This window comes from Amblyomma maculatum, chromosome 2, assembly GCF_055883805.1.
Source record: "Amblyomma maculatum isolate TAMU_Amacu chromosome 2, ASM5588380v1, whole genome shotgun sequence".
Lineage (NCBI taxonomy): Eukaryota > Metazoa > Arthropoda > Arachnida > Ixodida > Ixodidae > Amblyomma > Amblyomma maculatum.
In genome coordinates, this window is record NC_139345.1 from 219,492,567 (window position 1) to 219,518,324 (window position 25,758).

The following is a 25,758-nucleotide window of genomic DNA, read 5'->3' on the forward strand; positions in this document are numbered from 1 at the left end:
GCGCAAGCTCCACAACGTGTACTTCGCCCTTGAAGAGTCTGCACGGACATGGTTTGAAAACCATGAGGCTGCCTTCCCATCCTGGGCAGCCTTCTGTCGTGATTTCAAAGCCACCTTTCCTAGCGCCGACCGCCGGGAGCGAGCATAAGCTGCGCTACACTCGCGCAATCAGCGCCCGAACGAGAGCGTGCGTATGTTCTTTGAGGACATGACACGCCTTTTCAAGCGTGCAGACCCACAAATGCCTGAAGATAAGAAACTGCGTCACCTGATGCGGGGCGTTAAACAAGAGCTTTTCGCCGGACTGGTGCGCAGTCCACCGCGCACTGTGGCGGAGTTTCTCAGCGAGGCAGCGACCATGGAGACAACGCTGCAACACCGAGCCCGTCAGTACTACCGTGACGTAAACATCATTGGGTCCGACGCACCTCCTGTGCATATCGGCAGCGACATGGACGCAGTACGAAATCTCATCCGTTCTGTCGTGCGGGAGGAACTGCAAGCGCTCCGGATGCCTTGCAACGCAACAGCTTTTCCTTCACTGGCGGAAGTCGTCCGGGACGAGGTGCGTATGGCAGCTCAGCAAGTTGCTGACGTTCCCCAGCAGCGCGTTCCCCACCAGACGATCGACGCGAGGCCCACCCCGCCGGATCATAGTATCAACGCCGCAGCTCCAGCAATGGAGCCGCAGGGTCCTCGCATGCAGGGACTCGCATGGAGCCGCATGGGGCCTCACTACTCCCCTCCGCCAATCTACCAGCGACCCCGTCAAGTATGGCGGCCCCGGGACCGTCGCCCCCTGTGCTATCATTGCGGGGAAGCCAGTCACCTTTACCGGGCGTGCCCGTACCGCCGCGTCAAAATGCGGGGTTTCGACTCGGAGGAACTCCACCCTTGGAATGACGAACGGCCTACTGAGATTGCAAGCGACCTTGCAGCGCGACAGTATCCCGTAACGTCCGGTTACCAAGAGCGTCGGTCTACGCCCCCGACGAGCTACCGCTCGACAAGTCCCCACTCTTCCCGACGCCGCTCCTCTCCCAGCCCTAGCCGGGAAAACTAATAGCAGCGGCCTTCGGAGGCAGGGTCGCTGATGTCGGGAAATGTGAAGATCCTCCGTCATCGTCAGGCCGACCCGAGGAGATTTCGCTTGTGTCAGGTAGCGACAGCATCCAGCATACTACCTCCGATTTATGTGTAACGATTGATGGAGTGGATGTCACCGCGTTACTCGACACTGGTGCCGATTATTCAGTAATGAGCCGTGGTCTCGCCCGAGAATTGAAGAAAGTTTTGACACATTGGTCCGGCCCGAAAATTCGCACGGCGGGAAGCCACTTGATCGAACCTGCAGGCAAGTGCACAGCGCGGATCGGCATCCGTGGTTTTGTGTATGTCGGAGAATTTATCGTGCTTTCTGAGTGTTCGAAAGACTTGATCCTCGGTCTAGACTTCCTGCAGACCAACGGCGCTGTCATTGACCTGAAAGAAGCGCGTGTTTCCTTTTCGACGAAACGAGCCGTGGCGCGCATTGAAAACGAAGATCCGGGTCTGAACGTTTTGCGTATAGTCGACGATGACGTGAGGGTTCCGGCACGTTCTAGTGTGTTGGTTCTTGTAAAGCATGACTTATTCCACGATTACGAGGGCATCGCGGATGGGCACCTTCCGCTACTACTCGAGAAGGAATTAGCCGTTGCTCGAGGACTCGTACAACTCCAGAGCAGTTGTGCTACTGTCCTCCTGACAAATTTTGCAAAGGAGATGCGGCATCTCGCCAAGGACACGGCTGTTGCCGTCCTTCACGATGTTACTGCCTTGCCTCATTTATGTACCACCGGAGCGAACCCTAAAGAGGAGGTCGCACCTTGTCATGCTCTGCAGACCGTTAAAATTAACCCCGACTTGAGGCCCGATCAGAGGAATCTTCTTTCGGCTCTTCTGAGCGATTTCGCAGACTGCTTCGCCACAGGCTCTAAGGTTGGTCGTACTCCTGTCGCCAAGCACCGAATCATCACCGATGAGACCACGTTACCGGTATGCCAGCGCCCGTACCGGGTTTCTCCTAAAGAACGTGACGCCATTAAAATGCAAGTGGATGAAATGCTTGCGGACGACGTGATCCAGCCTTCGACGAGCCCATGGGCATCGCCAGTGGTCCTTGTCAAAAAGAAAGATGGCACCTTGAGATTCTGTGTCGATTACCGAAAGTTAAATAACGTGACTAAAAAGGACGTCTATCCGCTGCCCAGGATTGATGATGCCCTCGACCGACTACGCGACGCCAGGTACTTCTCCTCATTAGACCTCAAAAGCGGATACTGGCAAATTGAGGTGGATCAGAGAGACCGAGGGAAGACTGCATTTGTGACGCCCGACGGCCTATACGAGTTTAAGGTGCTTCCGTTTGGTCTTTGCTCTGCACCGGTCACGTTCCAACGTATGATGGACACGGTTTTATCAGGTCTAAAGTGGCAGTCGTGCTTGGTGTACTTAGATGATGTCGTTATTTTCTCGCCTACTTTCGAGCAACACTTGGACCGGTTGCGCATCGTGCTTCAACCACTCAAAGGCGCGCAACTAACGATCAAGCCTGAGAAATGCCACTTTGCTTTCAAGGAACTACGCTTTCTCGGCCATGTTGTCAGTGCACAGGGCGTTCTCCCTGATCCCGAAAAGACTACCGCAGTGTCAAATTTTCCACGCCCCACCGACAAAAAGGCACTTCGACGATTTCTAGGTCTTTGTTCATACTACCGACGCTTCGTCCAAGATTTTTCTAAGATAGCTGAACCACTGACAGCACTAACCAGAGAAGACATACCCTTCCTGTGGGGAGACGATCAAGAACAAGCCTTTCAGGAGCTTAGAAGCCGCCTACACAGACCCCCAAAACTCGCCCATTTCGATGAAGACGCCGTAACAGACGTACATACTGATGCCAGCAACGTTGGCCTCGGCGCGATACTCATTCAGTGGCAAGGCGGAATAGAACGGGTTATCGCCTACGCGAGCCGAACACTCTCACGATCAGAGGCGAACTATTCGACAACAGAGAAGGAGTGCCTTGCGGTAATCTGGGCCATCAGCAAGTTTCGACCATATTTGTATGGACGACCCTTCCGTATTGTCAGCGACCATCATTCCTTGTGCTGGCTGGCAAGCCTTAAAGACCCGTCTGGACGCTTAGCTCGTTGGAGCCTCCGTCTTCAAGAGTATGACGTCACTGTTGTGTATAAGTCGGGACATAAACACCAAGATGCGGATTGTTTGTCACGCGCGCCATTGGACTCCACTGTAGTGGAAAAAGCCGACGATTTTTCCTTTATTGGGGCCATTACCCAATCACATATGGCTGACCTTCAACGCAAGGACCCGGAGCTGGCGCCGCTCATCGATTATCTGGAAGGACACGGTGGTAGAGTACCGCTTGTTTTTCGTCGTGGCTTGCAGTCATACGCTTTACGAAGTGGAGTTCTCTACAAGCGCAATTTTGAAAGATCCAAAGAGACATTTCTACTCGTAGTGCCTACGCACCTACGGCCTGACATCTTAAGCACTTGTCACGACGAACCGTCCTCCGGCCACTTGGGAGTTAGTCGTACGCTTGCAAGAATTCGGGAGAAATACTATTGGCCGAAATTATTACCTTCAGTGCGATCTTACGTAAAAACCTGCCGTGATTGTCAACGCCGAAAGACTCCACCCGTGAAACCAGCTGGATTTCTTCAGCCGATCGCTCCACCGAAAACTCCTTTCCAACAAGTGGGGATGGATCTTCTTGGTCCTTTCCCGAAGTCAAGTAATGGAAAGCGTTGGATTGTTGTCGCGACAGACTACTTGACCCGATATGCTGAGACCGCGTCGCTCACAAATGGAACTGCCACCGAAGTCGCAGAGTTTTTTGTCCACGACATCGTGTTGCGTCATGGCGCTCCGGCTGTTATCATTACCGATCGCGGGGCAGCTTTTACGGCCCGCCTGACTAAGGCTGTACTGAACCTTACACACACTAGCCATAGACGGGCCACGGCATACCACCCACAAACTAATGGCTTGGTGGAAAGGCTAAACAGAACTCTGGCTGACATGCTGTCTATGTACGTGGATATAGAGCATAAGACCTGGGATCAAATCCTCCCATATGCCACGTTCGCATATAATACGGCACTTCAGGAGACGACGCGGCTCACACCCTTCGAGCTTGTCTTCGGCCGTCGAGTGACCACTCCACTGGATACAATGCTGCCCGTATACACCGACGACGAAGATGAGCTTGACCTGGACATCGCTAGTTTTATCCAGCGTGCGGAAGAAGCACGGCAGCTGGCAAGGCAGCGCATATACCTACAACAGCAACTAGACGCTGACCGTTACAACAAGGGACGGCGCTTCGCTGCCTACGAGCCTGGAGACTATGTCTGAATTTGGGCGCCCGTTCGTCATCGTGGGCTGTCTGAAAAATTGCTGCGCCGGTACTTCGGCCCATATCGTGTCCTCCGTCGCCTCAGCGACGTTACTTACGAAGTTGAATCCGCGACCCAAGATCCCTCAAGCCGCAGACGACGCAAGTTCACTGATGTTGTACACGTCGTCCGGATGAAACCCTACCACGATCGCCCCGCTGACTATTCTTGAGACTGATGGTGCCCCGTTTTGTGTTGTGGTATCCCACACCAACCTAGCATAACATCTGTCAGCTCATCGCATCAAGCAGCATTTGCAGCATCGAGGCGATGCTGCCAAGAAGGGGGGCAATGACACATGCCATTCATAGGCGACGAAGATTTGAACCGGCGATTCGGAGAAGACGACGAAGCGAAACGGTGCCCCGCTTTCGTGCTGCCCTGACTGGCTGTTGGTGTCCTTCGGTGTCAGAGTGCCAGAGCGCCTTCTGTGTAACGTTACGTTACAATATTAGTAAGACGAACATGGAGATCCTCCAAAGCATGCAAGCTCAAGCTCTCCGCATCTGCCTTGGTCTGCCAAAATGCACCTCAACGGCAGCAACGGTTCTTCTCTCCCGCGGGCATCCCATAGCTACATATATTGCTGTTGAAACCATGAGGACACATATATGACACCTCACCTGGGTTTCCCGTCACCACCTGGCAACTATCCCAACAATTAGACCACATACTGCATTTGCCAAAACCATAGCAGCTCATCGCACCTACCTTCCTTCACAGTTCACTCCAGCTTCAAGACCGAGTTTACCCATATGGAGCCTACATGAACCGAAAGTTTACCTATCTATTCTGGGAGTAAAAAAGAAAACGGGTGTACCATTGCCTGCCTTGAAGCAAATGACGTTGGGTCACCTGTATTCTATGCACAATAATCGTGAACACGTCTACACCGATGGCTCAGTTGCTTCAACAAGCTCCGCGGGGTCCGTAGTGATACCGTCGAGGTCCATCGTGCTGAGGATCAAGACGACGTACCCCACCTCTTCAACTGGTGCGGAACTGGCTGCCTTACGTGCAGCTATTTAATACATCGGCCAGGAACTTCCAGGTGTCTGGCCCATTTTTACGGACTCGAAAGCAGCGCTTCAAGCCGTTCAAGCTGCGCTACGTCGTGGATCACATGAACAACTAACTGCAGAGATCCGCGTGCTATACCACGACGCTACATCAAAAGGTCATGATATAATTTTCCAGTGGCTACCTGGACATTGCGGTATTGAGGGAAACCACCAGGCAGACCAAGCTGTCCGTTCTGCACACAACGACGGAACTACAGTGAACATTCCTATACCTAGAGTTGATGCAGCTTGTCGACTTCGTTCCTTAACGGCGGAGCTAACGCTTTCAGCCTGGAACAAAGGAGAATTTCCAATCGACGGCTCAGGGAACTAGACCCTGGGCTGCGCCTTCGTGTTCCCCCTAACAAAGGGCGGCGCGAAACAACACTGATGTGCCGCATGTGGCTCGGTGTTGCATTCACCAAAAAAATACGCTTATGTGATGAGAATGGCGGATAGCCCTAACTGTGAAAGATGCGGCTGCGAAGAGACCACACAGCATCTTCTTTGCGAGTGCCCTGCTTTTTCAAGCGAAAGATATGCGCTGCGTTCGGCTCTGGACCATCTTGACAGCCGTTCTTTCACAGAGGAGAAAATCCTCGGCCCATGGCCACAGAAGGCGTCTAACGGCAAAGCCTTCAAAGCACTTATGTGTTTTATGAGAGACACAAACTTGATTGAGAAACTGTGACTGTGCTCCTCGCCGCCTTACCTTTCCTATCATTCTCTTCTATCTTTCTCCTTTAAACTCCTCATTCCCCTTCCCCAGTGCAGGGTAGCAAACCGGAATCTTTCCTGGTTAACCTCTCTGCCTTCTCTCTCTCTCTCTCTCTCTTGGGAAAAGGGTAATTTGGAGACTGCAGCAATATATGGATCAGTATTAGTTCATTGTATTTGTTATTCTAATTAAACAAGTCTGCTACACTCACAGCTGGGAGTATATGCCAGGCAACCTGATTCAAATTCGAAAATATGTGTTATACCCGTCTCAAGGACACTTTCAACGGCTGTTGAGTCAAGAGCATTCAAGATTGGGAATCGCTACCAAGCTCGAAGGAGTTGTGCTGGTGCTAAACAACAAACTTAGTCACCATCAACAGAACCCATCAGCTCGGACCAAGGTGTTATGGTGCCATCATTGCCGCAATATTTTGCATGCATGTAAGCAACCAGCCTACAAGTTTGACCCGGAAAGATTAAACAAAAATATTTGTTACAGTAATAATATTCTCTCTTGAAATAATTGTCGTTTTGGAGAAGCTGTATAGAATTCTTATACTTTCCAGGACTGAAGCTGCAGTGTTGGTTGTTTTTGTATCGCTGGCAGCCATGATATCGCGCTTGTTGCAGCATTGTAAAGCCTGGCCTGTTTTTTTTTCTGCCATATTCTAAAACTGTTATTGACTTGATGGCCGTTGAAACGGCCCGTGTAGCACTGCTAAATGACATTTTATTCGACAAACTGTTGGTTCGCAGGCCTTCGAAGTGTCCATGTGGCAGCGATATTACTATCTGTATGGTAAGTTTAAGGACTGCGTATTCATAGAAGTGTTTACATAATATATTCCTTTATTTATTAAGAACACACAGTGAAGCGACGTACTCAGTGTGAATGTGCAATAGGTACCACTTCCAAGATCAGAATCAAGTTTCCCCAGCTGTGTTCTTTTGTGATTAGTTAATATAATCCTGCATAATCCTCACCCATTTGTTTTCAATATTAATGTCAAGACTGATGCTTTTCAAACCTATTAGTAACGTGTGTTACTATTAGTAAGGAGGCATCTCAATCAATTGTTATTGCTGTTTGCCTCAGTGTCCCTTACGTTATGCACATCTCATGACTTAGCTGCAGACGGATTTGGGTGGCAATTTCTGAACTGCGTCGGGGCTGCGGATGAAAAACATGTCCAAATTAAAGCCCCCGCTAAGTCTGGCAGCATGTATTTCAATGACAAGGTATGTTTCCAATGAAAGGTGTATATTGCTGTATGTAATACGTGCTTCAGGATACTGTGCTTATACTTTGTTAACTCAGCGTATTCCCAGCAATATGCAGTCTAAATGGGAAAAATAACTGGGGAAGAACAGGCAACTGCATGTTTGTTGAGAGATAGCGGAGACACTGTGCTATACAATCTTGCCATCTTATATACAAAGTGCCTCATGACCTCACTATACGATGAATAGTATCTTATGATGAAAGTTTAAAACAGCTTTATCTTACTGGTACTCGCCTATGGGGAAAAATCAGGGAGGCTAATCAATAGAGTGAAGCTCGCACTGAAGACAATGCAATGAGCAATGCAAAGAAAAATGATAGGAGAACAGGAAGTGAGTAAAGTGGGCCAAAATAGGGAGTAAATGGGCATGAGCAGGGCATATATGTGAAGGCAAGATAGTCTAATGTCTTTTAAGGTAACATTGGATTCCAAGTGAGGGCAGTGTACCATTGGTCGTCAGAGAATTGTGTGTGGATAAATTGTCAAGTTTGCTGGGATAACGTTGCCATAGAAGGCACATGGAATGGTTAATTGGAAGGATATGGGAGAGGCCTATATCCTACAGTAGACATAGTCTTGCTGCTGCTGCTGATACACTACGTTTGAAAGGTGCCCGTTAAACTCGTTTAATATGCTGTGGAAGATTGTGCACACTTCATTAGCTAAGAATTTAAACTTTTTTTTTTCATTTCAGGGCACCTTCTCCACAGTTCTGCTTGCCATAGTTGACTGTGCCTACAAGTTTGTTGTTGCAGATGTTGGCGCTTATGGCAAGCAGAGCGATGGAGGGGTACTGCAGGTGTCCACGTTTGGAAAACGACTGTAAACAGGGCAGCAAGATTTGCCTAGAGACCTGCGTCTGTCTGGGAAAACATCAGTGCGCCTTGCGTCTTTATCAGCCACGAGGCATTCCAGCTGCGCCATAATGTTTTGACGCCAAACCCTGGGCGCGGTTTGGAGGCCAGCAAACGGGTCTTCAACTATCTCCTCAGCCGAGCAAGGTAACTGAAGTTGTTGCTCCTAAAATGTATATGACTTCAAAAATTGCTTGTTGCATTTTCACTCCTTAGTTTCAGTCAGGGTGTCTACCAAACTGATGTTTCCAAATTCCCTGAGCTTTCCAGGTTTTACCTGAGTGCATTTGGAAAATTCCCGGAGTGAAACTTTACTTTGTTTTATGCTAAAACGGGCTGACACAATGCTGCCTGATGCTATTCCTCTTCAGAAACCTTGTTAAACACAATTTAATATCATTTGAATAGTAAGAAGCGTTTATTTCATTAGAGAAGAAATCAGAACGAAGATATTAGTAAAAGGCATAAGGAACGGAACGGAATATCTTAAAAAAAAAAAACAGTGCTAAACAAACTGCGAATCGAAGCGAACATTTTCATATCAAATGAAAAGAAGATGCATGTGGAAACACATTTCTATCTGCTGACATCGGCGACACTTGTATGGGAACCGAACTTTAGCATCGCAAGTGCGATTTTCTCTCAGCAATCATGAAGTCTATTCAGACAAAGTTGCACATTATAGAAATCTAAGTTAGTTTGTATAACCAAGTGAGTGACAAATCACAAAGGAACACTGGAAAGTCAACCTCAACCAACCTTTCTGACATGTTTTCTGTACACGCAAAACACCTCAGTGTTGTTTCACTGCTTTAGAGAGTTCATTTTCATTTGGATGGGGAACGCTTCCATTTCGGCGTCAGCCACAACTTTGTTTTTTTGAGCTCAAGCTCTTTCACAGAAGCGGCGGCACGCTTCCTTTTTCGTTCCTTTCTCAGTGCATCGGCCTTTATGTTCTCGTCCTCTCCAGCTCCTTTTTCCACCGTGCATTAGCCACACGCAACATTTGGAGTATCGTTTTGGTCAGCTGTACGCTGGCAACTCCTCCAGAAGAAAACACAGCGTCAAAGACGATTCGTTGGGCGACCAAAGATTGCTCTTTCTGATTTTCAACAAGTACTCCTTGTTAACCGAAAATCCCCGCTCAACAGCCGCAGTTCTGCGCGAAAGAGTGAGAATTACGTTCACAAATGTTTACAGTTCCTTACTTGAAGCACAGATGCCCGACCAAAAAGCGTACAGTCAGTGCGTGCTGCTGTCGAAATTTTTCAATGCCTTTTGCGTGGAGTCTAGGGACCATACATGCTTATAACACCGCATAGCCCGATTGGCTTCCGTTCCTGTCATCCATTGGTGCTCTGTTAGAACTTCCAGTGCATAAGTTAGACGCCTTTCTCCGAGATCGGGAATCAGCGCGCTTGCGGGATCCAGAGATGATGACTCTCTCTCAAGCTTGAACTTGACAGGCGACTTCTCCATGATCGTTTGGCACAGTTCTCAACAAAAGGACATATAATATGGTGAGGCTTCCCAAAAAAAAACAAAATATTTTGCCTCTGCCCATGCCACTAGGTATAACGGGCTTTCCACAAAAGGACAGCCAAATCTGAAAGTGAGCAAAGTAGAGTTCTGGGCTAGTTGGTAATACATGATAAGTGGGAGGCTTAGCGCGGAACAAACAAGGACAAGAGAGGCACACAGGACGAGCGCTAACTTACAACTGAAAATTGGAAGGGAAAATGTACGAACTCGAGGAAAAAATATGTGCGCATGCTCTATAGGAAGCATTGTTTTTAAATGCTGTGTAAGTTTTTGTATGCTTCCGGTATTACTTCTCTATCTCTTCTGTTTTATCTGCCTTTGGGTGGCCCTAGATTATCTTGAATTATCTTTCCAGTCATGCAAATTCAGGGCTTTATAGAGCATGCGCACATATTTTTTCCTCGAGTTCGTACATTTTCCCTTCCAATTTTCAGTTGTAAGTTAGCGCTCGTCCTGTGTGCCTCTCTTGTCCTTGTTTGTTCCGCGCTAAGCCTCCCACTTATCAAATCTGAAAGTTTCGGGCCCTTCCGTAGCGCATTCTTTGTATCAAAGCCAAAGTCAACCTTGGCTGTCGCAACAACGTTGGCAGTCAGGTCCATGTCCACCTTCATCAACTTTAACGGCCTGTCCGCCGCCATTATCACTTCTTTTTTCACTATTCTACTCATTAGTGAACCGAAAATGCTCTCCAGTGCTGCACGAAGAAATGGAAGCATTGGGGAATCGGTCTAGAACTGAGCCAGGAACGGTTCCTCCGCGATGCCAAGCATAAAGGTAAGCTTCGCAGACATCAGGGGATCGCCGTTTCGATCATGCTCTGGACGGTCGGTTGTCCTCGTTTTGACACGAGTCGAATCTAAATAGCTCTTGAATTTACACGAACATTTTCAAGCCCCCGCACAGCGCAAAACTTGAAAGGGTAAATGTCGCTCCCATTCATGCGTGCGCATTTAGCGCGTCGGTCAGGTACACAATTGAACAAGCTGTACAAGGCCCGAAAAATTCGACGAGTTGCCACCCTGTTGCCGCGTGTCCGGTTTTGAAAGCACCGTTTACAGCATGAAGGCCACAGCTTCCAACATCGTGTTTATGACGGCCGTCACTGGATTCACAAAGTTCTTGCTTGACTTCACGGAGAAATTTGATGTTTACGCTTGGCCCATTCATTGATATCTGAAGAATTTTACATCGTGACGGTCCATCAGTGGCATTTTAAACGCTGATGCCAATTCAGCTCTCATGCGCCCCAGAAAGCAAAATGTCTGTTAGCGCGTTTTCACGCCCTGATCGGACCAAAAGCGAATCAACATCTGCTCTTTCCCTGCAGCTTCGTTTAACGATCCTTCAAGCGCCACGACGATGTGGGATGCTGGGCTCACTTCCGACAAGAGGTTCGCCTTGAAGAAAGGTGCAAAAGCATCATGAACAGCCTGACTATACCACTGCAGGGCGAAGGCCTCTCCCATATTTCTCCAATTAACCCGGTCCGGTGCTAGCTGCATCTACTTGACCCCTGCGAACTTCTTAACCTCATCCGCCCACCTAACTTTCTGCCGCCCCCTGCTACGCTTTCCTTCCCTTGGAATCCAGTTTGTTACCCTAAGCGACCATCGGTTATCCTCTCTTCGCATTACATGTCCTGCCCGTGTCCATTACTTCTTAATTTTCACTAGAATGTCGGTAACTTGAGCTATTTCTCTGACCCGCTCTGCACGCTTCCTATCTTTTAATGTTATCCCTACCATGTTTCGTTCCATAGCCCTCTGGGTTGTCCTCAACTTAAGTAGAGCTTTCTTGGTTAGCCTCCACGTTTCAGCCCCATACCTCTTGAGCGATACCGGTAAGCTGCTGGTCATAATCTGCGAGTCTATGCAAGAGCATAGACAATAGTGTATCCTACCTGGTATTTTCCAAAGCTGCACTTTCTTGGCTGCAGCTGATGATGGGAACATCAAAGGGAACAGAGAAGCCGATGCCGCGGCAGCACGGAGTGATGTGTGCGTCATAACAGCACGTAGACACCAAATCATCAAAACATACGCGAAGTTTGGCTTAGTCTCTGGTTCAGTAATGGGAGTGACCAATAGCATCTTGTAGAAGGCTTTGCAACGGGGAAAAATCCGATTTGGAGCAGTTTTCTCATATTTTGTATTAGGAGCTTTAGTACTGAGAAATGTGGATGCAGATGTAACGCTGTTTTAGCTTTGTGCGGAGCTTTCGGAGATTTACATGCGTGAGCTTTAGAATAGTGCAAGGGGTGCAGGCAGTTGTCCTAACCTACAGGTGCCTGTTAATGGACCATTCTCGGTGTATCCTTCTGCGTTGGCGGATTAGTCAGGCTATTTGCTTGACCAGTGCTGTGATGTGAACAGAGCGATTTATGTGCCTATACTGGCCACATAGATCTATGCGTATTATATTAACGCACAGCCCTCGCAGCCGCCCAAGTGACCTCTGCGTCGTGCCGTCATGGCCGGCACGAGAAGCAGTCGAAATTTGCAAACTGTGGAATTGTGCAACAGCTTTGCTGGATAGACTGTTCAATAAGATGCATACTTGTCGGGGCATTTTTTTAATGCTCCCTTACCAAATTAAAATAAATTAGCTATGGCACCATTAACTTGAGCGCAAAATTTTCTACACTCTTAATCTGGCTCCACATAAAGTTCCAATTAGTAAGGTTCCGCTTATATATGTGGGACAGTGTTCGAGATAAAAATATTTTATTTATTTATTTTATTTAGAACATACTGCAGGCCTACAGTAGGCCCAAGCAGGAGGGGCGAATACATAATATATGCAAAAAGAACAGGATTAGCAAAATTGAAAGATGTTAAATACAAGTTGTAACACAAAATACAACAATAAATACAAGGCTCAGATGCAAAATACAAAAGTAAACGTAGAAATAAATGGCTCTCAAATTAAATGCTGTGAAGAAAACATCGAGTCAAAAGAATCAGCTCTGGTTAAAAGATCTGGCGGACACCTGTTCCACTCCTCAATGGTGCGTGGAAAAAATGAGTATTTAAAGGCGTTAATCCTAGCACTGTAAGGGGTTAATGATTGTGCATGATGATTTCGTGTTTGGCGCATAGTGTTAGGCTTAAGGAAGGGGTCTGCATTCATAGACAGTTTATGGTTTTTTAGTAAGAAAAGTAGTTTCAGTCTTTGAATTTTCCGGCACAGCTGTAATGTTTCAATACCGTGAGTTCTCATGAGGGTCGTTGGTGAGTCAGTTACACGATACTTTGAAAAAATAAAACGGACGGCTTTGCGTTGAATCATTTCAAGGGCCTCGATGTTACGTTTAGTGTAGGGATGCCAGACGGTGCACGCATATTCTAGTGATGGCCTTATTATTGAAAAGTAGGTTAATTTTTTAAGTTCTGGTGGGGCAAGTTTTAGTTTATGTTTAAGAAAGCAGAGTTTATGAAAGGCTGAGGAGCATACGTTTAAAACATGTTTATTCCAGCGAAGGTTTTTCGTTATTGTAACTCCTAGATACTTGTACTCGCTGACTTCGGTCAGAAGGTGAGATGAAATATTGTAAGGAAATGAGAAGAAAGCCTTTTTTTTAGTTGTCTTCATGTATACAGTTTTCTCTAAATTTAGCTTCATGTCCCATTTATTACACCATGTATGTATGTTCTGAAGATTGGAGTTTAGTAAAACTTGATCATCTTGGCAAGTAATTTGGTGAAATAAAACGCAGTCATCTGCAAATAATCTAATTTGAACAGGGGTAGTTAAACGTTAGTAATGTCATTGATATATATCAAAAAGAGGAGAGGTCCGAGGACGCTTCCCTGTGGGACGCCTGAAGTGACCGGCAGGTGGTTTGAATAGCAATCATCAATACAAACAAATTGTGTGCGGTGAGAAAGGTATGAGGAAATCCAACGAATTATGAAATTAGGAAGACCAATAAGTTCAAGTTTGTAGATTAGTTTGGCATGAGAAATAACATCAAACGCTTTGCTGAAGTCTAAAAAAATAACATCCATTTGACCAGCGCTATTTAGTACACTTGCAAAAGTATAAATGAATGAAGCTAACTGAGTGACAGTGGAAAAGCCTTTTCGAAACCCGTGCTGATGGGGGGTAAGCTCCTTGTTATCGTTTAGAAATGTAGTTATGTAGTTAGCTATGATATGCTCAGCAAGTTTGCAACATGTGGAAGTTATTGATATGGGACGATAAATAGCAATCAAGGCAGGATCACCCTTTTTCAGTACGGGCACAATCCGCGCGCTTTCCTCCAATCGGAAGGAATGTTTCCTGTTTCAAATGATTTGCGGAAAATAACAACCAGGAACTCTGTGATGGCTTCTGCATAACGGCGCAAAAAAATATTTGGTATCCCGTCAGGTCCAGTGGAAGCTTTAGTTTTGAGGTTGAGTAGCATGGAGAATACGCCAGATGAAGAAACAATGTCGGGGGTCGAGTTGGGAGACATGGTACTGGGTTGAACAAATAAACTATGATGGGAAAACACACTCTACAAATACTTATTGAATGCCTCAGAGATTTGTGATTTATCAGCAAGCTGCACACCTTGACATGAAATGCGCGTAATTGTTTTTTTCTTCTTCGATAAAAATTTCCAGAACCTTTGTGGTGAGTCACGAAGGAAATTTGGCAGGCTATACTGAAAGTAATTTTGTTTAGCCTGCCGCAAAGCGCTTGTGAAGTTAGCCTGATGTATTTTAACTATGTTTCGACAGCCACCCCCCCGCTTCAGTCGTTTGATTTTTCTTTTCAAATGTATAATTTCTCGCGTGATCCAAGGAGTTTTTTTACACGTTTTCTTTGTTCTATTAGGAATGTAGTTATCAATGCAGTACGTACAGATTTCTTTAAATTTATTCCAGAGTTCATCAACATTAGTTCCTCGAAACATGTCAAAGTGTAAGCTGAAGTAATCTAACACACTTTCATCATTAGCTCTGGAGAAGTTTTTCACGGAAATAATTTTTGCTAGTTCACTATCGACATTTTGTTGAATGGGACAAGTAAAAACCACCATGCAGTGATCAGATAACCCAGTTTCAACTGATACAGTAAAACGTTCTGTTTCTTGGCTGAGAAAGACAAGGTCGAGAATAGATGCAGCTTCACCGTGTATGCGCGTTGGGTGCTTAACTCCCTGTTGCAAATTATGCATCAGCATAATATCACACATGTATGAAGCATTTATGTCATTGTTTGTACTAGGGAAGGGACTATTCCAGTCAATATTTGGGAGGTTAAAATCACCGACATCATCATCATCATCATCATCATCAGCCTGATTATACCCACTGCAGGGCGAAGGCCTCTCCCATATTTCTGCACTGAACCCGGTGATCGGCCAGATCAGATAAATATTGAGGTGGTGAATCAGGTGGTCTGTATACAGCAAAAAGCACAAAAGTCACACTTTCATGGTTAGCTATTTGCTGCAACGTGTGTGCCTCTGTGTTTTGATTCACTAGGACCGCAACTCCCCCTCCACGTGTTGCTCTATTACGGCGAAAAACTTGATAAGAGCGGGGGAAAACAGTTTCATCATCAATATCATCTCGCAGCCAAGTCTCGGTTATAACTACGGCGTGTGGATTGTGAATAAACAAGATAGCCTCCAAAGCCTCCGATTTATTTACAACACTACGTGCATTTATATTAAGTAAGCGAAATTCTTTAACGCGAGGTTGTGAAAGTCAATCTTTGCTTTGATAACTGTTTTTATCACCGAGTTGAACTCTGCTGTTATCGCTGTCATCCCAGGCGTAAAGCATTTTTTCGATTCGCAGCTTGTCATTTATCAAGGTAACTTTTTTCCCTTCATCATTTTCTGTTTTTGCGCTGTCCCACAGTAATTTACGCTTCCTAAGTGTGTTCCGTGAATAATCGTTCTGTATTGAAATATTACTGCCTTTTAGTTTATTGCAGTTTTTAAACAGTTTTTGCTTTTCGTTATAGTCCTGGAAGAACACGATTACAAGGCGGTTTGTTGCCTTTTTGCCCAGCCTGTGTATTCTGCCCACAGAACTGCAAGATACTTTAAGCTTTTCTGCAAAAACTTCAGTTAGAACCTTCTTTTTCATGTCAGCCTCAGATTCCCCGGGTTCTTCTTTTACTCCAAAAACAATAAGGTTTGAGCGGCGGCTCCTGTCTTCTAAATCAGTTATTTTCGCCTGGAGTTCATATATTGTTTGTTCTAGAGTGTCAATCCTGTTTGTCTGCTTCTCCAAGGCTGTAAACCTTAGTCTCATATCATTCATGAGTTTTTCCATATTGCTCTGTTGCTCTCTCAAAGCAGTCACTTCAGTGGCTAGGCCTTTTTGCCCTTCAAGTAATTCTTTCAGCATTTCATTATTATCCGGACCGGGATTAGTTTCAACGTCTCCACCTAGGAGCAGTTTGCACATACAAAAAGCATTGTAGGCAATTTGAACGCACTGCTGTGGGCACGGCAGGACCAGAAGACAGCGGCAATCACTTTTAACAGAACAGTAATCGGTACTAACCTGCACAAGGCAGAAGAGAAGCTTGTGAGACCACATGCCTACGCTGGTTCCGCCGCGCCCACTGAAGACAAATTCCTGTTGACGTTCTTTTAAAGGCGATTTGGACAAGGTCACGTGGTGGCTAGGTGGCGTTCCAGGCTTATGTCACGCGGGAATGGACAATCAAAAGGAAGAGGCTCCAAAGGTGATGGTGCAGCCAGAAAACACGTGTCGATTGCTGATCCATTTACTGCAGTCGTTGATGCGGCAGAACTGGGCAAAAAAACCTGCACAAGGCAGAAGAGAAGCTTGTGAGACCACATGCCTACGCTGGTTCCGCCGCGCCCACTGAAGACAAATTCCTGTTGACGTTCTTTTAAAGGCGATTCGGACAAGGTCACGTGGTGGCTAGGTGGCGTTCCAGGCTTGATGTCACGCAGGAATGGACAATCAAAAAGAAGAGGCTCCAAAGGTGATGGTGCAGCCAGAAAACACGTGTCGATTGCTGATCCATTTACTGCAGTCGTAGATGCGGCAGAACTGGGCAAAAAAACCTGCACAAGGCAGAAGAGAAGCTTGTGAGACCACATGCCTACGCTGGTTCCGCCGCGCCCACTGAAGACAAATTCCTGTTGACGTTCTTTTAAAGGCGATTTGGACAAGGTCACGTGGTGGCTAGGTGGCGTTCCAGGCTTGATGTCACGCGGGAATGGACAATCAAAAGGAAGAGGCTCCAAAGGTGATGGTGCAGCCAGAAAACACGTGTCGATTGCTGATCCATTTACTGCAGTCGTTGATGCGGCAGAACTGGGCAAAAAACCCTGCACAAGGCAGAAGAGAAGCTTGTGAGACCACATGCCTACGCTGGTTCCGCCGCGCCCACTGAAGACAAATTCCTGTTGACGTTCTTTTAAAGGCGATTCGGACAAGGTCACGTGGTGGCTAGGTGGCGTTCCAGGCTTGATGTCACGCACGAATGGACAATCAAAAAGAAGAGGCTCCAAAGGTGACGGTGCAGCCAGAAAACACGTGTCGATTGCTGATCCATTTACTGCAGTCGTTGATGCGGCAGAACTGGGCAAAAAACCCTGCACAAGGCAGAAGAGAAGCTTGTGAGACCACATGCCTACGCTGGTTCCGCCGCGCCCACTGAAGAAAAATTCCTGTTGACGTTCTTTTAAAGGCGATTCGGACAAGGTCACGTGGTGGCTAGGTGGCGTTCCAGGCTTGATGTCACGCACGAATGGACAATCAAAAAGAAGAGGCTCCAAAGGTGACGGTGCAGCCAGAAAACACGTGTCGATTGCTGATCCATTTACTGCAGTCGTTGATGCGGCAGAACTGGGCAAAAAAACCTCCACAAGGCAGAAGAGAAGCATGTGAGACCACATGCCTACGCTGGTTCCGCCGCGCCCACTAATAAACTGTATATGTGCAACAACGTTTCAGATAAATGGTAAACGTTTTATGTGGGACATGCATGCATTTGGAACACCGTTCGACTTATTCTGGACGGTGTTTCAACCTATCTCATGAATTCTCTCCTCGACATCGCTGCCCAACAGGGGTGCCCAACTTGCTTAGTAGTTGAGCTATTCGATGGTTGCACTGCTCGAAGTCGCTGCCCGGCAGTAGTGCTCAGCTTGGTTGATTTTCTTGATTGCTGCTCGACATGACTGCCTAACAGGGCAGCCAAACGTGCTTGGCTGAGGAGTGCATCACACTGCAGTTTCTTGGTGTGCTGGGGACACGGATACTGATTCAGTCTCAGGCAGCAATTAACGGCATTACAAGAGCTCTCGTACATCGTTTCCACCGCCGGCATTAATTAGACACTGAGAGGTATAGTGTTTAGTGTTTACGTGACCCCACATCTGTTCAAAATTGTCTTATGTTAGCGATTGCTGAAGTACTTGCAGTCTCAGGTAACATTCGTGCAGGAGTTTTGTGAATAACAGAATGAAATAATTATAATTATGTAGATCAGCTAGAACGATCAGCAGAACATAGTACACAGTATCAAAGAAAAGCGAACAAGCCTCCGTTCGCAAGCCAATGTTTAGACATGACCTCTCTTTAGCTGGGCATGACAACCATCACTGGCACGGTTTATGTTGGTTTCGCCCCAAAAAGAAGAAATGTGGTTGAGGGCAGAGGAGCACGGCAAAAATGAATGTTTTCTTGGGGTGATATTTCAGTACTAAGAACCCGTGGTTGAGTGATTTGGAAAATAAAGAGGCAACATCAGGAGAAAATCTGCGTCTAAGTGCAGTGTGACGTACAGGCGGCCATAAAAGCTTACAGGATGGCGAAGTTACAACAAAAATGGAATTGCCGCAAATCTACGCACATAGCAAGGACCTGAAAGGTATTTTGATCGCTGCCTTGTGTGACCTTTACAATCCATCTCTCAAGGTCGGGCAGATCATTTATATAAGACAAATAATATTTGGCTTTTTATTGTTACACCAATTCCGAAAACATTTTACATGTCCTTGCTGCTGTTGCCTTTTTATTTTCCTTTTCAGGTAATCATATTCTTCACCCTGCGTAAGGTCAAGTAATAGTTTTTGGAAACAAGTTTTTGAGAACGTTTGAGTTCACCTTATGATGCTTTCTATAGCCCTGAGTTCTGTTTTGAAAGACCAGAACCATTATATGTAGTGAGGCACTCGAGCTTGAAATAAATGAAAGCTGCACATATGGCGCTCTTTATTAAAAGCTATGTAAACACATTTTAGTCATAAGACTACAAATGCTTGCACGTGAATTATAAAAAATATGAGTAAATAGTTGAGCGAATGAAATCTTAACTTTTCGTCATGTCTGCGATAGCAAGACCGAAGAGGTGACACCAGGAATAAGCCTTGAAATGGGGTTTTAACTGTTGTGTGCATATAAAAAATTTTTACCGTTAAATTACATTACTTTCGCTAAGCGATATAGAGATATTTACGGTACGTTTCGTGATTTCAAGAAATGAGATGCGATATAATTGAAAAGGCACAAGGCAAGCTGGGAAATGGGCTTAACCATGAGGGATGTAACACTGAGGGAATAACATGAGGAAACATGCAAACTAAGGAAACAAAAGGGATACTATGTAGTGGCTGGCTTGCTGGTTCGTGACACAGAAGTATACAGGGCAATAGCGGAAGGAAAAAAAAGGGGATGCAAACACAGTGGCTGTGTGTGCGCCCCCATTTTTTGTTCCTGTGATTAATTACCGTATACTTCTGAACCAGAAAGAAGCATGAATTTATTAAAGTAGCTATTCTTGAAACAATTTGAGTAAGAATTTAAAGGTACGTTTACCAAGATACTTTGTTGGGCGAGTTGGTACTTATTCATTATTAATTTAAACAGCGCGAACACGAAGACAAAGGAGAAGATAAAAGAAAGCCACAGTACAAGCGCTGACTCTAAACTATGCCTAAGCCCTTTACTCCCAGACCCAGAAAAATAAACATGAAGAAAACGAAACAATCACGTGAAACAACTCCTGGGTTCACCTGCTGCACAAAAAATCACTTCAAAAAGACACCTCTTTGCTTGAAAGAGCAATAGAAGTCTTGCTGACACACTTATTGTCCTTTGAAATAAAATATGATTACACTATCTCTCTCGCAATATTCTCTTTGTGGCGATACAAAATCCTAACCTTGTCAAACTTAGGAGTGCACTTCTTCTTCTCCTTCTTCATTATTTCACATGAATGGCAATGTGATACCAGAAACGTTTTGTCCTTTTCACTTTCCAAGTTGTTCTGGTGTTCCTGTAGTCTCTTATATAGAACAAACAGGACGATGTATTAATAACAGGCTCCACAAGAGGGTGGAAGCCTGTACACAACACCTGTCTTGCATCCAACAAATGGTTTTCTATGTTTCACCCCACATTCTTGATTCTTTGCTTCTCTTTCCCTTTGAATAGCCGGGCAAATCCTCTTCATCTTGAGCGGGGCGGTCAATGCGACGTCAACACCACACCTCTTGCCTACATTTTTGAGGCCATGTGAAATTCTATGCATATACGGTACCACTGCAACCTTCCTCTTCAGTCTGTGCGTTCTTTTAAGGCTCTTCAGTACCCGGCAACTGGCCTCATTAATAACCGACTCCCGATAACCGGCCTTTGCAATTCTTGTCACTTGTCTTTCAAAACTCTTGCCCATTCCGTGGTAGCAAGATTTCTTCAACGCATTTACTAAGCATGTGTTGATCATCCCATTCTTCACTAATCTGGAATGCCCCGAATTGGAGCTTAGCAAGGGCTTCATCGATCTCGAGTTGCATTCTCAACAAACATGATCATCACCGAATTGAATCAATAAATCTAAATACTGTAACCGATCGTCCACTGGTTCTTCAACAGTAAATTCCAGCCCGGATCCACACTCAGTAAAAACATCTATAATGTCCCTCATTTGTTGATTGAATCCTTCACGGTCTGTGAATACTAAAACGTTGTCCACATACCTGAAGGTGGAATGATGTAGGCCCTCCAAGTTATCCTTCAGGTGTCTGTCCACGTACATTAAGAAGAAGTCACTCAAGACCGGTGCAACACTCGACCCAATGCATACTACAGTCTTCAGCGTATACAGCTTGTTCTTCCAGCCTATGAAGGTGGACTCCAGGTAGAACCTCAAAAGTTCAAGGAAACTTCCAACACTCACACCTGAGGCGTCAATGAAGTCACATTCATTATTGTCTTCAGTAATGAACATTTGAACACTCTTAAGGAGGCAGTCATGGGGGAGGCTATAATACAAATCCTTGACATCCATGCTGAAGCCAACACATTTTCTTGGGTTGTGTTCTTTGAGGAATTCTGAAGCCCTTGTTTAATTCCTGTGTGTGCGTGACGAACACAAACGGAGAAGCTCTTCCACGGCATCTGCCGTAAACTGGCTACCTCGGTAACTGATGATCATTCGCGGAGGTCTATTGCGCAGGATGACGGAACGGAGCAAGAACATGGACACGTGGTGAGCGGTGGCTGAAGGAAGAGCGGCTGTTTCGCAGTAGCGGGTGAGGTAGTCGGCACTAACTACGATCCAGCGATATCCGTCGGAAGGCTTCGGGAAGGGACCCACAAGGTCGATTCCAGATTTCTCGAATTCACCATGAGGTGGAATCACAGGATGCAGTAGGCCCTGTGGCGTGGACGTAAGACGTTTGTGTCGTTGACACTCAGTGCAGCTCGCCACATATCGCTCAGTCGTCTGGCGCATTTTCGGCCAATAAAACCGGTTGCGGGCATGGTGGAGCGTTCATGCAGAGCCCAGGTGACCAGAAGTGGGGTCGTCGTGCATGACACGCAGGATGCACGAGCGGTAGCTCTCGGGAACCACAAGTACAAAATTCGTTCTGGTGCTTGACTAATCCTTTTTGTACAGAAGGCTATCACGGAGACAAAATGGGCTGGGAGCAGTGGAATCCCGCGCCACCGCAAGCAGTGGCTCCAGGCTTATGTCGGTCTCTTGCGTAGACCGCAGAGCCGAAGTGCCGGGAAACTCGGGCACCACAGAGGCGATGTAGTGGTCGAAGTCAGCAGAGTCACATTCTGTCGTAGGAAGGGGAAGACGTGAAAGACAGTCTGCATTGGCGTGTTTGCGGCCACTCTTGTACGAAACAGTGAAGTCGTACTCCTGCCGACAAAGGGCCTAGCGTATCAGACGACCAGATGGATCACGAAGGTTGACGAGTCAACACAGGGCATGATGGTCCGTCACAGCCGTGAAATGGCGTCCATATAAGTAGCACCGAAACCGCTGAACAGCGAAAACTACAGCGAGGCACTCCTGCTTCGTAACAGTGTAGTTACGCTCAGGTTTGCTGAGAGAACGGCTTGCATACTCAATTACATGCTCGTCGGTTGCTGAACGTTGCACATGCGCAGCGCCAACACCAATCCCACTTGCATCAGTGTGGACTTCCGTCAGAGCGGAGTGGTTGAAGTGCCGTAGTAGAAGATGTGACGTAAGCAGAAACTTTAGCTGGTGGAAAGACGCGCGTCACAAACTGAGGTCCAGTCGAAAGGGACGTCCTTTTGTAGAAGGGACGTCAGAGTGTAAGCGACGTCGGCAAATTTGGGATGAATCGTCAAAAGTAGGAGCACAGCCGCAGAAAACTGCGGAGCTCCTTTTGAGTCTGGGGTTGTTGGAATGCTGCAACTGCTGCAATATTCTGTGGATCTGGCAGAACTCCATCGCAGTTGACAAAATGTCCGCGTACCAGTGCTTGACGCTCGCCAAAACGGCACATTTTAGAATTCAGGATAAGGCCAGTCTTCTGCAGGTAATCTAAAACAATAGCGAGTCACGTGTTATGTTCTGTAAAAGTCCGGCCAAAAATAACAACATGGTCTAAATGCAGATGCAGATTTCCCACTTGAGGCCACGCAGTATTGTATGACGGCGCATGACATAGGCCGAAAAGCATCACATTAAATTCAAATAGGCCATCAGGCGTGACAAATGCAGTTATTTTCTTTGTCAGTAGGGTCCACCGGAATCTGCCCCGATCGCAAATCAACCGAACAGAAATAAGACGCAGAGAAAAGGCAATCTAAGGCATCGTCCATTCGCGGGAGAGGATACTTTTTAGGGAAGGAGTTGAGGCGCCGGTAGTCGATTCAGAACATCCACGTTCCGTCCTTTTTTACGAATATCATGGGTGCAGCCCAAGTACTGGAAGACTCGTGAATGACGCCCCTGTTCAACATGTATTTAACTTCTATGGTGATCACCTTGCACTCTGACGGCGACACGCGGTATGGCTTTTGGCGGATTGGATGGGAAGATCCTGTTTCAATCCTGTGGCATGCACGTGACAGCGGAAAACGTTGTGAAAACGTCGGACTGGGAGAAATAAAAGACGGACACGTCCTGGGACAAGAGGTTCTTCAATATCAGTAGTTGTGAGATGTTCAACGATGCGCTGATCATCGGAAGAAGCTTCTGGTCAGCAGGTGAGTTAAGGAAGGAGTAACGAGAGTCACATAATTTGGGAGAGTTGCGCTTTATGGAGCTAGTTTAGAGCCAGCTGAAAAAACAACCGGTTCCGGCGAGCTATTTAGAGTCCACAGTCCGGTACGGCCTTCTGTCACCCAAACCAAACGATTCGGCAAAACACATGTTTCTTTACGCGCTATAAATTCAGAGGCGCCAGAGTAGCCTCAAATGAGTCGCTAATAGCATGGGAGCAGGACACCCAGACGCACACTGCAGATTGTGGTGATATGACGACTTCATCACACACACACAAAACGTCTTCATAATTTGACGTCTCTTCCAAACGTTCACGAAGAAGAGAACACCTAACACTTAGCGCTCCCATTCGACAATCAACTGTAGCGCCGCACATACGGAGAAAGTCAATTCCCAAGATTACGTCGTGTGTAGATCGGGGCAGTACTGCAAACTCCGCCGGAGATGCTGTGCCCCCCCCCCCCCCCCCCCCCAAAGAAACGTTAACGCTGCATACCTCAACCGGATACAATAACTCTCCACTTACTCCATACAAATTCGCAGTTTTGTCCCAAACATAACTTTGTTCTTCGAAAGCTTCTTAAAATCTAAACTCATTACTGAAACAGTAGCACCAATGCTTACCAACGCCATCGTAGGCAGACCATCAACAAGCGCCTTTACCTAACTAGTACACAGACAGAGGAATAATAGGTAGCAGTGCACATTGTCCAGCGACCTGACTTCCATTGGCCGCGCTGTTTTCCTGCAAGAGTGTCGGAGATCGGCTCCATGGTGACGGGAAACGGCGCACACGAAATGAGGGATGCGGTGTCACACTACGGTCAGACGCTGGAGAATGGCTTCGGAGCCCTTCGCTTTGCAAACGGCCTTTCCGGGGAGGGTGTTCTGGCCGATAGCTGTCGGTGTATGGCTGGACGGCGCGTCGGTTTGATGCCGTCGGGGGATTCCTGAACTATGCGCGCCGATCTCAGTAGCGGGAAATGTGACCCGCGACTCCACACTGGTAGCACACGGAAACAGGCCGATCAAGAAGCGGCGCTTCATTGAACTCTTACAAAATAGGACGCGACGAATATTCAAATGTAGGTTCCGGGTCGACGTAGCTTTCCGGCGGTAGGCGCAGTGTACGGCTGGAGTAGGACCGAGGGTCTCTGCGCATGCGCGAAGTCGTAGCGGCGACCGATGGAAACACATTGGACGGCGTCGACGGCGTTTCTCGGCGCCGCCAGTGCACGGGGGCTGGTGGCACCGGGCGGCACGGTGACCGTCATAGGCTTGGCAAAGCGGTGCTAACTATACTCCGTTTCATACATCAAGTGCAACACTGCCAAAGCTAGAGCCCTTGTTTGCGCTCCCGGCATCCGTGATGAAAAATAGTGCCTGCTCTTGACGAGAGGAAATAATAGTTGCTTTTTCTGAAAGCTTAATAAATCTTACATTTGCCATCAACTCCACTACAAGCACCCTTTTTAAGAAGAAAGGATCGGATTCGGTGAGTTTGTATGTTTTTTTTTTTGTCGTTTTCGTTTGTGTCGAGTTTTCGTCCGTGTCACGTTCTCGCTGCCCCGCAACCCTGCCAGCGGTGCCCTCCACTCAGCGCAACGCAGCGATCTCGACTGCCTCTTCGGAGCGGATTTTTTCTATAAGATCTGCGCTGCAAAGATGTCCAGGCACGCGAAGCAAGTTATTGCAAACTTACATGCTCGGAATAGAGCTCATTTCCGCAGAAACCACTCGGCCACGAAATGAGCGCGTAGTGATACGCCTTTTTTTTCTTGCGGACTACTTGCGTAGCTTTCGCTGCGTTGCACCTGATGTATGAAACGAAGCATACATCTGCCGCGTACGGTTGCCACTCTCTAGGCATGCCAGGATGCAAGACGCTGTTTTTAAGGTTTCCTTCAACAGCAACGGCGTGAAGCTTGAATTAGGGTCACCAAGCGTCAGGATGTGAATAGCCGACTTCAGCTACCTACTGCGTACTCTCGACTGTGCGAAAAACACTTCGTTACAGGTATGTATGCATCTAAAGGAAATGTGCATGATGAAAAGTATCTACTGGAGTTTGCACCAAGCCTGTAACCCACCAGTGATAGCCGCAATGAGCATTTGTTCGGCGCATGTTTGCTTTATGTGCGATGCAGCCTGATGGCGATGTATTTTGTCGTTTGTTTTCTTTATGCGCGAAAGGGCCGGGTAGCGCAGATATCACAGGTGGCTGTGTGCGCTAAACCGTAATATTGTCACGCCACTGACGACGAGGAAGAATTGTGCTGATCTGGGAGAAGAAGAGGAAAAAAACGCGTTGGTGCCTGGGGGCTAGTAGGCTTCACCTTGTCCTTGA